Source organism: Hippichthys cyanospilos, chromosome 12 (assembly GCF_059441005.1).
Source record: "Hippichthys cyanospilos isolate Australia breed blue-spotted pipefish chromosome 12, RoL_Hcya_1.0, whole genome shotgun sequence".
In the NCBI taxonomy this organism is placed as follows: Eukaryota; Metazoa; Chordata; class Actinopteri; order Syngnathiformes; family Syngnathidae; genus Hippichthys; species Hippichthys cyanospilos.
Genome location: NC_142380.1, coordinates 7,420,217 through 7,435,601, shown reverse-complemented (window position 1 = coordinate 7,435,601; position 15,385 = coordinate 7,420,217). Strand labels below are relative to the sequence as shown.

At 38.0% G+C, this 15,385-nt stretch overlaps 1 protein-coding gene across 1 annotated transcript in view; it reads right to left on the bottom strand.

The window, feature by feature from the left end:
- ift22 (intraflagellar transport 22 homolog (Chlamydomonas)) overlaps positions 1-15,385 on the bottom strand; it is a 48,426-nt gene that overhangs the window by 9,103 nt on the left and 23,938 nt on the right. The window lies entirely within an intron of this gene.

Here is a 15,385-nt window from a genome sequence, read left to right as displayed (position 1 = left end):
ATTGATTTTTTTTTTGTATATATCAAAAGTACTAGTGGTATTGGTACTTTGTATCGGTATCAATGGAACTCACGTTGGGTACTCATGCTAGTATCGGTCTGAAAAAAAGTGCTGTTAAACATCCCTAATTATATGTATAAAAAAATAACCACTACTAATGGTATCAGTACTTGGTATCGGTGACAACTCGGGTTGGACGCTCGTTGGCACTGGTCTGAAAAAAGTACTGTCAAACATCCCAAATAATTTGTATTAAAACACAACTACAGTACTACTAATTTTAGGACGTGATTAGCATTTTTGGGTCAAAGGTTTTTGGAGCTTTTTGTTGTAGTTACAGTTCTGCTGAGGGTAGAATTTGAGGTTTTATAAGAAAATTGAATTCAAATTTCATTTTGTGTTAAGGGTATTACTACTACTACTACCAATACAGCTGCAAATAATAATAATAATAATAATAATAATAATAATAATAATAATAATAAGAAGAAGAATAATAATAATCAGTGTTGGGCAAGTTATTTCAAAACTGTAATGCATTACACTACTATTGCATTACTTTTATATTACCCTCACCAACATAACTGGAAATACGGATTCACCATTCTAATTGTAGCTCATTACACTCATTACTCATCCAGTGGAAGGTTGGCAAAATCATTTGATCTGTATTGTACTGTACAAAATACAAATTTTGTTTTGCATTTTAATCTCTTTATTATTTAGATTCACGGCATAGTGATGCTTTGTTTATGCTTTAGGCAAAAACAATTAGTGCATTCACAATTTCAATGTTAATATTCCAATTCAAGTTCAGTCGACTAGGTCAGGGAGAGATGTTTTATAAATAGAATCAAATAGAATTTAATTCATCTCTGCTGTAGTAGATCCTTACAACAGCAAGTAAACATTTTTCCCCGGACTTTTTCTCCTCGTCTTGTGGTATTTTTGGCAAATTTTGGCGAAAAAACCCCACCACTTTCAGGCTAAAAATCCATTGCAATGCATTTAGTTACTCACATTTGTACACTACATTACTTTTGTAATGCATTACTCCCAGCACTGATAATAATAATAATAAAGTCTCAAACTGACCAGTAACATAATAGGAAAGCTCTTAACAGCTCTGAACTGGTTGCCAACCAATGGCAGAGCTCCTAACTTGTGATGTCAATAAAGCTTCCCTGTGGTCTTTGGAATTCATTCTTTTCACTAGAGAGATGATTCAATGTCTCCTTGGCTTCCATCTTCCTGCTTGTTTCATCGTGACTGATTGTTTTATTTTCGCCTCCCTCGGGAAATCACACCTGCAAACTCCGCAGCCGCCATGATAAATAAGCCAAAAATGGCGCCTCACAGTCAGTTTCTATTGGGCTTCCAGGCTCCGCATTTGACAATGAAGCGGAGGGCTTTCAATGAATGATAGCTCCTGATTTGCATCGGTTGTGAATGATGTTCCCATCAGTGACTCTCATGATTGCCAAGACTGTCAGGGCTCGTTTCAAGAGTTCGCCTAAGAGACTGTTAATTATGCCATTAAGCGGCGCATTTCCGTAGTCTATCTTTAGAACGTGCAAGTAAGTCCAGCTTACTGACAGTAGCTTTTTTAATATAATAAGTTATAGAGTAACATATGCAAATAGCTTCATTTTTCTACAAGTCACAAATGATTGGCGCAATTATAACCACTTTGAGGCTCCTAAAGAGGGCGCCATTAAGCTAAAATGTCACCCTCTAATAGGCAGTGATTTTCATTCATCAACCAACTGTTAACCTATTTAGAAAAAAATCAAACTGCTACCAAATCAGTGTTTAACTCATTCAATCCCGAAGACATATTTGAATGATATTTAAGAGTCCAGACATTCAATCCCAGGTACTTATTGACACGTTTTCTTCAGTGTTTGGCTAAAAGTGGGTCTAAAAAAGGCTGGTTTTAATTTTAATCTCGTTAAATTAATCAATTACTTTTGGTAGTTTATTAAAGTAAATGATTACTTTAGGGACTAAAGTATTAAAATACTAAAATAATAAAGTCATTAATTCCTTTGTCACTTGAGTATTTTTGTACATATAGTAAACAACTATTTTACGAATTAAAAACCAAAGGGGTTGATTATTTACTTTAGTTTGGCACAAAACCTAAACTGGGAGTGGTATAAAGCTTTTTTTTAGTTTCAGAAAAAAAAATACAGTTTCAGGTTTACACTGGGGCACAAAAGGTAAAGCAACATATGCAGACGAGAGTCCAACATTGCTCACAAGCATATTTTCTTTATGCCTTGCAAAAATTAGGTAATATTATTGCAAATTACACATACTGTTATATTTAGCAACAGAATTCAAACTGGTCTTATGTTTAGTTTGATACAAAAATTAAATTGGGAGTGGTAGAATAAAGCCTGAAGCAAAAAAAAATCAAATTTACAGTTAGCACAAACGGTGGGGCAACACAAGAAGACTGACAGTCCAACAATGTTCACGAGCACATTTTCTTCCCACCTTTCATAAATAAGTAATATTAATGCAGCTTTTTGGTAGAAGCTGCAGTTTTGGTTAGCGATAGGAACCAAAATGGGTTCAACCACACCCCATTTGAGCTAAGACGCTACTGCTTAGTGTTAAGTTCGACTGGATGTAGCACACATTCTGTATTGGCCAGATTGGGTTTGGAAGGGAAAATCATTGTCAGACGTGGCGACGGAAAGGCGGGTGGATGGCGACGGGATACAAAGAGGCCTTTCTCCCCCGCTGACGTCACAACACGTGCAGGAAACCACACCAGGAACGGGGCTACCACCAGCACCAGGGCAACACGGGACTTTTTTCAAAAAAGTCATTACAATGCTGCCGCTCTAAAAATAAATGAGAGCATGAACGCAGTGCGTGTGCAGCGTTTTAGAAGTTTGCCTCATTGATGCGGGTGTGGGGGGTGGGGTGCCTTGGGGGGGATCACAGACCCAGCACGGGTCGCAGACTTGTAATTTATTGCTAGACCGAGTGCAAGCAATTAAAATAATGAACACAAATGCATTCACATGCATGGGCTGGATATTCTCTGTTTTTCTTGGAAAGCATGTGTGTGTATGTGTGTGTGTGTGAAACAAATCACCATAAAAGCTTAATTTTTTTCCATTAGGGTCTCCCCTCGGAACGGCACTTTTCCTTATGAATGCTCATTTAAATACAGCTGTGTACATTCATGAAGTTGTTGCCATGACATGTGGCAGAGATGTGCCATAGTCACATTGGTACTTGATATTAAAATTAAGCTAACTATAAGTTACTGTATTAGTTTCATTCAACGGTAGTGATGTTGATCGTAATAGCGGACATTTTGAGTGATAATCTAATGCAGTACTTCTCAAATTGGGGTCGTGTATGATGGACTTTTACGGGGTTATTCTGCAGGTATCAGAACTAATTTATTGCTTTCTAACTCTGTGACAGGAACAGTATAGTTTTCTTTTCGAAGTAAGAGCAAATGAAATGGAAAATTAGCAATGTTGCTTCATGGTGTTGTGAGATTTTAACAGGGTTTCTGCAAATCTAATGACATGCTTTTTGATCCTCTGCTAGGAACACTACTTTTTTTTTTTTTTAATTAAGAGCAAATTAGTTTTTTTATATATTCTTTTTGCCCATTATCATTTGTGACACAATTTACCAAAAAGTTGGCCAGGAATAAAACAGATGTTACACCATCTACCTTATTAGAGTTGCTGATTAATACACACCAAGAAATAACGCTACAAAAGCCCGTCCAAAGTTTATCAAATCAAACACAGTTAGCAACATCATGTTTATTGTCTTTTTTTTTGTCATCGAAAAAAGTTTTGCGCTAGTTAGGGGGTGTTTGGCCGACAAAATATTTCACAGAAAAATGGTTCAGAACCACAAAAACATCATTTTTTTTCTAATATAGTAGTCTGATTACCTCCTCCAAGGAAACAGGCTTTGTTTTTGCGCTGTGTAGTGTAATTGCACATATACATCACCAGGTAGTGCAGTGGTCATTTTCTAAATCAAATTCATGATTAATGTGATTTAGAAAACAAATCTGCACAATGTTTTACACCTTTTTCTTCAGGTTAAAATATTTAACATATTGGTGTTAATGGTCCAGATCAATTTACATGTATTATCATTTTTTCTTTTTCTGCATTAAATGGTTCAGTTTATCAAAAAATGCTTCTAGTTTGAATGACATATATTTCAAGCATTTTAACGCACTTCAAGCTATTTTTTTCAGATTCAGAATAAGATGTAACCTGTATAAAACCCTGTAAAAAGTAAAGTTAACATTTGACAAAAGATGTCTTTTAAGGGCTTGCCATTTGGAAAGCATTGGGTGGAGGCATTAATAAACGCAGGAATGCATCTTGTCACACATGGAGATAGTTGTTGTGCAAAGGTGCAACAAAGGTGTGAACTTTTTGTAGCACAATTAAAGCAATCTATTGAGATTTTTTTTAATGCTACAATTATTGTAATTACACCAGAAAAAACAAACTAGCCCTCACATGTAAGGTGTGTGAAGCTTTCTCTATTGAAAACAAAAGGACCGCTTTTCTTTTCTGCACATTAATGGATTACTTTCATGGATTTTTCAGAGTTGTTTTGCTTACAATTTAATCAATTAGGGACGTCTCCATTCCAATCACTTATTATTTTCAGCTGATCAGAATCTGGGTGCAAAAGATTGGGTTTTATTGATTTAGTTAGTTTTTAAAATATATTTTTTTAGTCATTTACTGATATTGACAGCTAGCTAAACAAGTCAATCTATTTTAATTGTGATGGCAGTAAATGAGTTTTTTTTTTAATGAGAATCTTAATGAAAATGTGAGACTTGATGCATTGTTTTCTAAGAGCTTTTGAATTAGTTGATTTTTAGTCTCTTTTTTATGCTTCAACTATACATTGTTAGGTTTTAAATTGTAGTCCAATTTTACACATAATTTAAAATCTAGCGTCATGTAACAATCATCATGTCTGTAATAGAAATATGATCATGTGGAAAATGGAGACATGCAAGTTGTCCAGATTAAATGTTTTAATGGTGCAAAATAATACGATAAATGTCGCCATGGCATATAAAAGATCTTACGTTTGTCGCACTTGGCAAAGCCTCAAAATCAGGTGGATTGATGGATGGAAGGAGTAAACGAAAAGAAAGTTTTGAGTAAAGAACAAATTCAACTTGTACCTGAAGGCACCACTCATGTATATTGTTGTTGTTTTATTTAGCTGGGTTTTTTTTTTCAAGATTGGAATTACCGAGACAGAAATCAAAATAAATTGAGGCTTGGACAGAAAGATTCCTTGGAGACATGAAATCGTCCTACTGAATCTGTATCATTTGCAATATTTTGTGGAAAAACGCAGCAAATAAAGTGATTTTTTTCCAGTGGGATCAGCAAGCCGGCTGTGAAAGCTGTGACTCATTCAAAAAAAAAAAGCAGGAGGAGAACATAGCTGGCGGCTGAGTCACTCGGGTCGCACCCCTGCGCACACCTTGTCGTCACTCAACCGGTTGTCCATCTCACGCACCCCACAAACGGCAGAGCATCAATTCATGTCATTTTCCCGCTTAAAAATAAATCACAGCCAATAGCTAACAACCTTTTTTGCATATGCCACAGAGTTCACAACTTATCTACTGTCAACTGAAAGACAACCAAGTAACACTGCTGCAGAAGACTCCTAAACTTAACCATCACAAGAGATTGAGATGAACCCTTAACTCTAACCTCAACCAAAATCCAATTCAAACCTGTATTATAAAAACAAGTCTTGACCCTCAAAACGAGGTCTGAATTTCTGGGGGTCCACCAAAATGGTTCCCATAAGTACAAGAGGTCCACACAAAAACAATAAAACTCGGAATTTGGTCCACACCATGTTTCAAAAACCAAGGGCATACACACACACACACACACACTACACACCTACACACACACACACACACCCATGCAACAAAATGCCAGCCTGATGCAGAATTTCCAGTGGCGTGGCTGTTGGCACTCGTAACACATGGAATACTTCCCCGATAAGGTAATACGATGTTTAGTGCGGTGGTTCTCAAAATGGGCCCTTCAGGGATTCATTGATATTTGATCTGCTTCTGCAGGCATCAGCATATCTAATGTAACGTTTTTAGTTTTCTTTTCAAATTAAGAAGAAATAAACTGGAACTTTAGCAATAAGTTGTTTTGTGCTTTTGTGAGATTTTAACAAAGTTAAATCTAATTTAATGCTTTTTGTTGTCCTGATAAGAACAGTACACATTAACTTTCAAATTAAGAGCAAATGAGTTAGAACATGAAGCAAGTTACTCCAAAAGCGTGCTATAGCGACTCCTTTGCAAATAAATAAAAGCATTAATTTTGTAAAGTTTCATAAGGCTGTGCGATGCTATTAGTGACACAATTTTCTGGCAAATGAATAGAAATAAAACAAATGATGTTACATCATCTATCTTCTGGAGTTCCAGAGTTAAATGTGCCTAGAATGGATGGCAAGATACTCTGTTTTAAGTCTTTTTTTTTAAACAGTAGAAAACTACTTTGGGTTGGTTTGGAGTAAAAAAAAAATGTAATATGGGGATACGTCCGTTTATGATACCAGTCAAGAGTTTGGAAACACAATGGGAAACGTTCTCCATTTCCCTAACATATCAAGAAAATCAAGCTATTGATAAAAATGCACAGGTGTGAACTTAAAATCCTTCCTGGTCATCATCCACATCATTAAACTGACCGAAAATATGCGCTGTCACCTTGGCAAAAGGTGCCAAAATTTTTAGGTCATATTTTGGCTAGAAAATCATTTTGAACTTCAATAAATCATTCTGTATTGACTTGGGCTTTGAGTTGCTAAAGGTAAAATATTAATATTCATGAAAAACACAAAGCAATATCCCCGGTGCTGTGAGTGTTCCCACATCAAAGGCCTCTGGATCACGGGGCCGGAGTCTGCAGGATCTCCCTGAATGGGGTCTGCCTGGTGTTAACGAACAAAAGAGTTTTTTTTTTTTTTTTTTTTGCATGACGCTCCTGTTAGTTTCATCAACCTTCTAAGAATAAATGAAATGTGTCAGATTCCCAAATGGTGTATGCTCTTAAGGACATGTTTTTGTTTTGGCTTTAATGTTTTTCTTGAGGGTGTATGCGCCGGAGTGGGGATGTTAAATTATGGAATACCTATTAATCATGTTAATTTTTTATTGCTATTGAAATTAGGATTTATAAACGTATTTGAAAACATGGCCAGCCCCATATGCAACTGTCAGAAGGTTTCAAAAATTTGGTAAAGACTTTATTGAAACCCTCTCTTAAAGGGATAGTCTATTTACTTTGCCATTTTCCACAGTAAAAATGTATTTTTGTATATTCATCTACTTCCTATAACACTTTTACAGTATTAAATCAAATCATTTGATCTTTACATCAAAGCTATTTCATCGAAAAAGAGAGAAAGTACTAGGGAGCTGAAATTTCACCCAGATGTTCAACCTGGCGCAAACACTTAGTTATCACACGACCAGGAATGTGTCATCTCTTGGCTAAAATACGATATGGAAATATGATAGGGAAGAAAATGACCCAAAAATGGTCAAAATACTACAAGGGTAAAAACAAAATTATTGTCCACTTGCTGTTGACCTAAAATGAAATCACATGTGCTCAAGGCTCAAGTAATGACCAATCATGGCTCACCTGATGTCATGTGACATTCACAAGCTGAGCTGTGATTGGCCGTTGCCTAAGCTATCAGTACGTGGCCATTTCCATTCCACGGCATGAAAAATAATGCAGTAAACAAATTAATCACACAGTAATAATGTTTGACTGCTCAAAATGTCTAAAAAGTTGAGAATGCCTTGAAACATTCTTCTAAAGCTTAGTTGTAAAACATGTTATTGGGGGTGCACGGATTCAAAAGGCTGTTTTGAACTTTCCTGTCCAAGCCGGGTAGGAAAGACAAAGCTAAATAGGTCCCATCACATCCCAACCGCAATTTGGGTGGATGCATCTCCATGCGGCTAATGAATTCCGCGTTTTTTTTTTTTCCACGTTCTCCTTCACCGCTTTCTAAAAATGTTTTTGAAAAGTCAGGACTTAATGAAGTCAAGACTGTGGACTTTTTCATTCCGGCTCTTTTTTGCTAAGCTTTGGCTTTGGAGAGATGGCTTTACTTCCATATGTGTGCCCTGGCTTGATCCACCATCCAAACCTCAGTGATGACTCAAAGGTAAATGAGCTGGACAAAAAAAGAGGGGGGGTGGAAGGTTTTGCGGCAGGGAGGAGAATTTTTGAACCGGGCCGCTGGCCTGACATACACGCGACCAAAAAATAAAAAAACTCACCTAATTGCATCCCTAGAAATGCAAGAAAAATGTATTCCTAGTTTCCATTGAAATATTGAGATGCCAAAATCTCAGATCAATGCCTGAAAATGAAAGTAGTCAGCCATTTTTAAAGCAGCCATTTGTGGAAGGGCCTGCACCCCCTCAAATGAAACCTAATATGAAACAGGTAGTGATGGGAAAATGAAGCCTCGTGAAGCCTAACCCTAACCCTAACCCTAACCCTGGAGGACAGAAACATCAAAAACGTGCAGGATAGCGACCCTCGAGCACCGGCTTTTGACACCCCCGGAGCTGTTGTCGCCATTGGTCAAGGAAAATAAATGAGACAAGTGCAACAGGGAAAAGAAAAAGGAAGCAGTAGTGGAGGCGTTTTGGAAGTGCTCGTAGTTGACCGCTAGCTGGCTAGTAATTGCAGCGCTATCTCATCAGCCGGCGCCTTTCAGCAACCGCCATCCCGCAGCTTGTTTTTTGGACGATTGCCACGAACAAATGTCAGCGTTACCCCTCATGTTGTCCTACAATACAGCTGATCAAACAACGCCGTGAAAGGAGTCCTTTCATAAGCTTTCATTAATGTGAGTAATGACGGAGGGAAACGGGAGGCAATAATGGCGGGCAGGCCGGCTCACGGCAACACAAATTCATCTTTCATGTGAGCTTATTCATGCACATTATACAATATCAGGTTGGTCCGATGACACATTTACAAACAGCAGGAGACAAGATGAAGAAGCAATCTCTATTCAAGGTAGACAAAAAGAAAGAAAAAGCACGGCTAGCTTTTTCCGTTACCTGATTTGGTCGTAAAATATGATCTGATGTTAGACAAAGAGTCTGTTTAGATAAGGCGAGTCAGGGGCCACACAGATGTCAAGAGGGCTGGACTAATGAAATCAGAGCATAATGACCCATAAGTAACATTAAAGCAAAAAGAAAGATGAAGCAACCTAATGTTTGCACTCATAAAACTGTAGTTTTCTTTATTAAGGTTTACTCTTTATTTCACCTGGACTCAAACTTCAACTTGAACCTTGTGGTCTCGTGACTTGACTCGGACTGACTTTTGTGGCTCAGACTTGACTTGATTTTTCTGACTCTGACTCAACTTGGACTCTGACCTTTGTGACTGGAATGTGACTTGGACACAGACCTTTGTGGCTCAGACTTAAACTCTGACCTTTGTGACTCGAACTTGACTCGGACTTTAGTGACTCGAACTTGACTGGATCTTTTTGACTCGGACTCAACTTGGACTCGGATCTTTGTGACTGGAACGTGACTCGGACTCTGATTTTTGTGACAGAGGACTCGATCTTTCTGACTCGACTTAGACTCAGGCCTTTGTGACTGGAACGTGACTTGCACACGCACCTTTGTGCCTCAGACTTCAAACTCAAACCTTTGTGACTCGGGCTTGAGCGACTTAGACTTGACTGGATCTTTTTGACTCTGCCTTAACTCGGACTTGGACCTTTGTGACTCAAACTTGACTCAGACTCAGATTTTTGTGACTCCGATTTGACTCGATCTTTCGGCCTCTGACACGACTTGGACTCGAACATTTGTGACTGGAACGTGATTCGAACACAGACCTTTGTGGCACAGACTTGACTTGGACTCAGACTTTTGTGACTCAAACTTGACTTGGAGCAAGGTGAAACTGAATACACTCCTCAACAATTCTAATGTAATTGTGACTCTATATTCTATCAAGCTCACATAAATAAGCCTTCCAGAATTTCACTGGTGCGACACATATCTGGTGATTTTTGCTGCAGAGTTTGTGTTTTTGTCTAGAAGCACCTTTGAAATGCAAGCTGAGCATTGTGGGGTCGCCTGAGGTGGATCTTAGCTGGATAATGTGCAGGTCCGTGCGAGTGTCACCATCTGGCCACCATGAGCCTCCTGAGCAGACCGTCGAGACCAGCTGCTTGATCGGACAAAAGGAGAGCTTTACACGAGAGGCGTAGGCAGGGAGTCGGATGCCGCAAAGAATACATGTGCCCCCCATGTGTTTTTGAGGTTTTCAAGTGATTGTTATGTTTTTAACTCACGTTTCTCTTTTGTGTTTCACTTTGAAAAGTTCAAAATCATCAGGAAAGGAGGGCTGCCGGGATACGTGTCAGTCTTTTTCATGGTTATTATCACGCTTTTCATCTTCTTTACAATATTTATAATTCGGTCCGGTGAACATTCCTGCGCTATAAAAACACGGGGTAGGGGGGTAAAACAGTCATTTAATGTGGAACAGTTTGAAAAGAAATAACGTTAAAATGTAACAAAATTTTCAGCCTTAAATTTTGAGCTCACATTGGCTATGTTTGAGAATTTAGAGTACAGTATTAATGATCATTTTCATCTATTTTTCCCAAAGGTTTATTAATCAAAATGTACATATACATTCATTTATTGATTTTTTTTTTAAAGATAATGTATACATTTATTCAAAGGAACTATGGTACAGTTTAACAAAAAGATGCTGCATGTAATACATTTGTTGTTTTAATGTGTTGCCATTATAAAGCATTATTTTTGATTACTGATTAATCATTTAGACACCTTTTCGACTTCAAATTGTCAAAATGCTGAGAACTTAATGATATTATCCACTTTCTTTAGACCTCCATGAAAATGGACTGATTATGTTTGTGTTGAACAAAGTAAAATATTTTGCTGTTATTTGGAAAAACAACATGTTGGCCTATTTTCTGATGTGTTAGGAACAAACATAAAGTATAATTACTTAATGTTGGTGCATCATGCTAATTTGAAATAATGCCACGTTTTGGAATAAAGGGATAGAGAAAAAAGAAAAATTGCAATTCAACCACAATATCGACAAATTATTCGATTAGAATTTTGTATGTTGCAGCCCTAAACATCTTCAATTATTTGTGGCGTGTTAAAGCCGTACAAAGCAGTGGAGTGAGATTTTTTATTTGTATTTTTTTTACGGGGAGGGTGTCGGGCAAAATGGCTTGTGACATTTCCAGTGATGGTGTTTTGTGTCTTGGATGCCCCCGAGGCCCGTGACTCATGCTTGAAACCTTTGCGTTTGTGACATGGAGAAAGGAAATAAGAGCCAGATGCCAACAGATATCCACAAGCACATGGCTCACGCAACACAACCTGCTCCTCTGTGTGGCTATGCATGTGTGTGTGCCTGCTCATAATTCAGGTGGGACATGAACGATTTCCCAGGGCCGACTTTGCGTCAAAGTCTCCTAAATGTGTTAACCGTTCTCACAGATGTGTCAAAACAGGATAGAACCGTCAGCCTTTCTGGCTTTCATTATCTAGCATGCCTTCTGTTGCCGTATTGTATACATAGGCTTGAAACATAAAAAATATTCTTTAGATATACATTCATTGTACATTTTCTATGTTTGTGGCTCAATAATAATAATGGACACCTCAAATGTTTTCTTACTGAAGCCAGTCGCTACCAGTGTCACTAAACTTGACCTGTATTTAACATTATAACAACAAATCCTTACTCTAACCCTTGCCTAAGCCTCTCCAAACTAACACTTGTAACCCTAAACCCATTCGAAACCCTGTCCCTATCTTCAAGTAACCCTTACCCCTGGAGCCAATGTAACCAAATATCAACTATGGAGAAAAATAACAGAACATCTGTGTCAGCCTTGGTTTCTTTTGAGTCTCAATCTAATATGGTGTTCCACAGGGTTCAATTCTGGGGCTCAGAGATTTTCATCGTATATGCTGCCATTGAGTTCCATCTTTTAAAAAAACACACACACAACATAAACCTAGACCAACATTAACCATAACCCCTAAATGGTTTTAATTTGACCCAAACCTAGAGAGACACGTATCCTCACAAGGGCCTTAGGCTTCCTGGTGCCTATCCCAGCTTACTTAGGGCAGTAGGCAGGGGATGCCCTGAACTCATTGCCAGCTAATTGCAGGGCATACAGAAGCGGAAAAACCATTCAACCATAAAAATAAACACCCATAAAAATAAAATTATATATTTTTGTTTGGTAGAAAACAAAAATGTTTTTTTTAAACGGCAGCACGCTATTTTCATCTCTAAAAATGCTCTTCCCATAGATTTTGGTCTATGAGATGAAGTGAGGTCAGAGCGTTGTTGCTGGCCAAAATTACACAAATGAGGCAGCCTCCTTTCAAAAGTGATCAGTAGGAACAGCAACTGTTGAGTCAGTCATCAGTTGAGTCATTCACGCCTATTGAACGGCCGTTAAACTCATTAGACTGCTCTCACCATCTTAAGCAACCTAATTTATGCTAGATGCCCTAGCCACCATTAAATGGCGGCTACAGGCGCCGTCCAACACAATGTCAGCTTAATTAAGTTTTTTTTTAGGGCCTTTAATTGGCGATTGAATGTGATTTCACAACGGTTTGTGATGGCAACAAAAAGACGAGTCAAGTCAATCGTTACGTTGCGACACGCTGCCCGGGAAAATGGCAACATAAGATTTATATGGTTAAGTTAAGTTTATTTGAAATTAGCCTTCTCACCATCAACAATTGTTGCTGGGATTGGCTTGGCATATTTTTCCTGTCGTTTACACAAAATAATTGGGTATCTAGAGGACGAGAAAATGCCCGAAACATGTTTTAACACAGATAATTAAATTACTTGAGGACACATTTTTGCCCCATTCCTGACCCTGATTCTCAACCACTGTGCCAAACAAAATAACAAAAAACAGAAGTACAGTATACCCATGTTGTGATAGGCCAATGGCTCTTATCACCTGGGATATCAAGCCCTCCATACAAACACACACACAGACACACACACACACACACACACGCACACACATGCATGTGTATATATATATATATATATATATATATATATATATATATATATATATATATATATATATATATATATATATATATATATATATATATATATATATTATATATCTATATATCTATATATATATATATATATATATATATATATATATATATATATATATATATATATATATGAATATTTATTATGTTATAATAAGATTATTATGAATTTTGAAGAATTTTGCATTATGGAAGTCCAGGCTAAACCAATCATCAAAGTCATTGAAAGGCTTGCAAATGTCATAAGGTTGCCGCTAGCGCCACCCAGTGGTTTTGGGGTGTCGGCAAAAAAGGTATATTGCACCCTGTTCGCAAGTGTCATTGAAAGGATCAATGCAAAAATCGGAGGGTATGCATGATAAAACATTGGCTTTCCAATATGTCCAAAATTGACAATGTCAAATGGCAGTAAATGAGCTGACATGGGCTAAATTTGACACCTATAGGATGGACCTCTCTACCTCCCGTTTGCAAGTATTTAGAAGGGACAGCAGCGTGGCATATTGAAAGTCATGTTTTTACAATTATGCAATATTTTTGCTTCCTAGTGTGTTTTTTTTTTTTTTTGGGAAGCTTCACCTTTGATATCACACATCAAAAACATCAAAAAGCCCGAGTTGAGTCAAAATTTACCCCAGGGGTTAATCTCAACCCGGTTGGAGGCATTGAACCTTGCTAATGTCTTGAGCACCAATCGTAATTTGAAAACAACATTTTTCACAATGCTTGATGCCGTGTGAAAAGACTTTTACAGACACAAACACGCACAGGCACATTTTTATACCTTTTTTGTTTGGTTGTATGCTGTAGGAACTTTCGCAATTAAAACATGTACTCCGCCTTACCCTATTCAACAATAACCCTGAGCCGAACCAACCATCCTAAACTCGAAAATGGACCATACCACCTAACCGTCTTAACGCTGAAAACACATTCCTAAACCCAACCCTAACACTCAGTATTGACTATCATAAAACTCAACGCGACAGTGCATTGTGTCTTATGTCAGAAGAGGGAAGTAATCCAAAAAAAGATGCACATCTATCTTGCCCCAGCATGTGCGCCGGTAAAGGAAGCAATTACAATGCGTGTGGCGTCATGATTAAAGGCCTCAGCGTGCTTTGTCGGAGTCCGACGAGAAGCTGTTGTGAAGACAAACACCGTAAGTCTATCTTCATAAACGTGATGGTATCCAGATCACAGTGGCTGACGGCGTTTCCCTAACACAAAGCGACGGAGCCAATAAACTCAAGCCTAATTCAAACCTGCTGCCTGCTCGCATTTGAAAACGTGTAGCGTTTTAGAAAATTAGCCACCTGGACATCAGTAACCCGAGCCACATCCCTCAGCGACTTAACAAGGGTTACAATGGCGCTATTATAAACGGCAACAACGCCTTCGCCGCCGTCGTGTATGTTTTTCAGTCGAGAGATGTGACTCACTGGGTTTTTCTTTTTGCGCTCGCCACATTCTTGTCTGCGACGTTGAAAGGGATCAATCAGTTGGAGGCTTTGGGCGTGCCCTCCGACAATTAGCGCAAATTCACAGCGCAGGAGAGTCAACGGCGCGTTGTGTCAACTTGTTTTAACTTTGAGTGAGATTTAACACCTTCACTTGATAGAAAAGTTTCATTACTTTTGATGAAAAACAAAAGAGCCATTGAATTACTATGGGACTTTAAGGTAACGATGGACAGGCCCTTGCGCTAGAAGCTAACGATTCTTCGGAAACCCTGAGCGATTCCTGTGGCATGGGAGTCTACTTTACATTTTGCTCATTTAAGCCTAAAACCAAGTACCAATTGTAATTGATTACTTAAATACTTAAATAGGACAGCAATCAATTACTTTAAAGCAGTGCTTCTCAAATAGTGGGGCGAGGTAAGGCCAGGGGCGGAGGACTCCAGGGAAAAGGCTTTTTGTCATGTGGTGTCATTGCAAAAAATTAATTTTTTTCAGACACTTTGATGCACTTTTTTTCAGTTTTAGACAAAGCTGTAACTTGTACAAAACACTGTAAAAAATATTGAAAGTTATATAGCTTTTTTCTTTTGTTAATATTAAAAAGGATACAGATTTAGCTATACTTCAATTTTTACAGTTAGTGAGTCAATGGGGGGGGGGGGGGGGACTTTTCTCTTTCCTAGGGAAT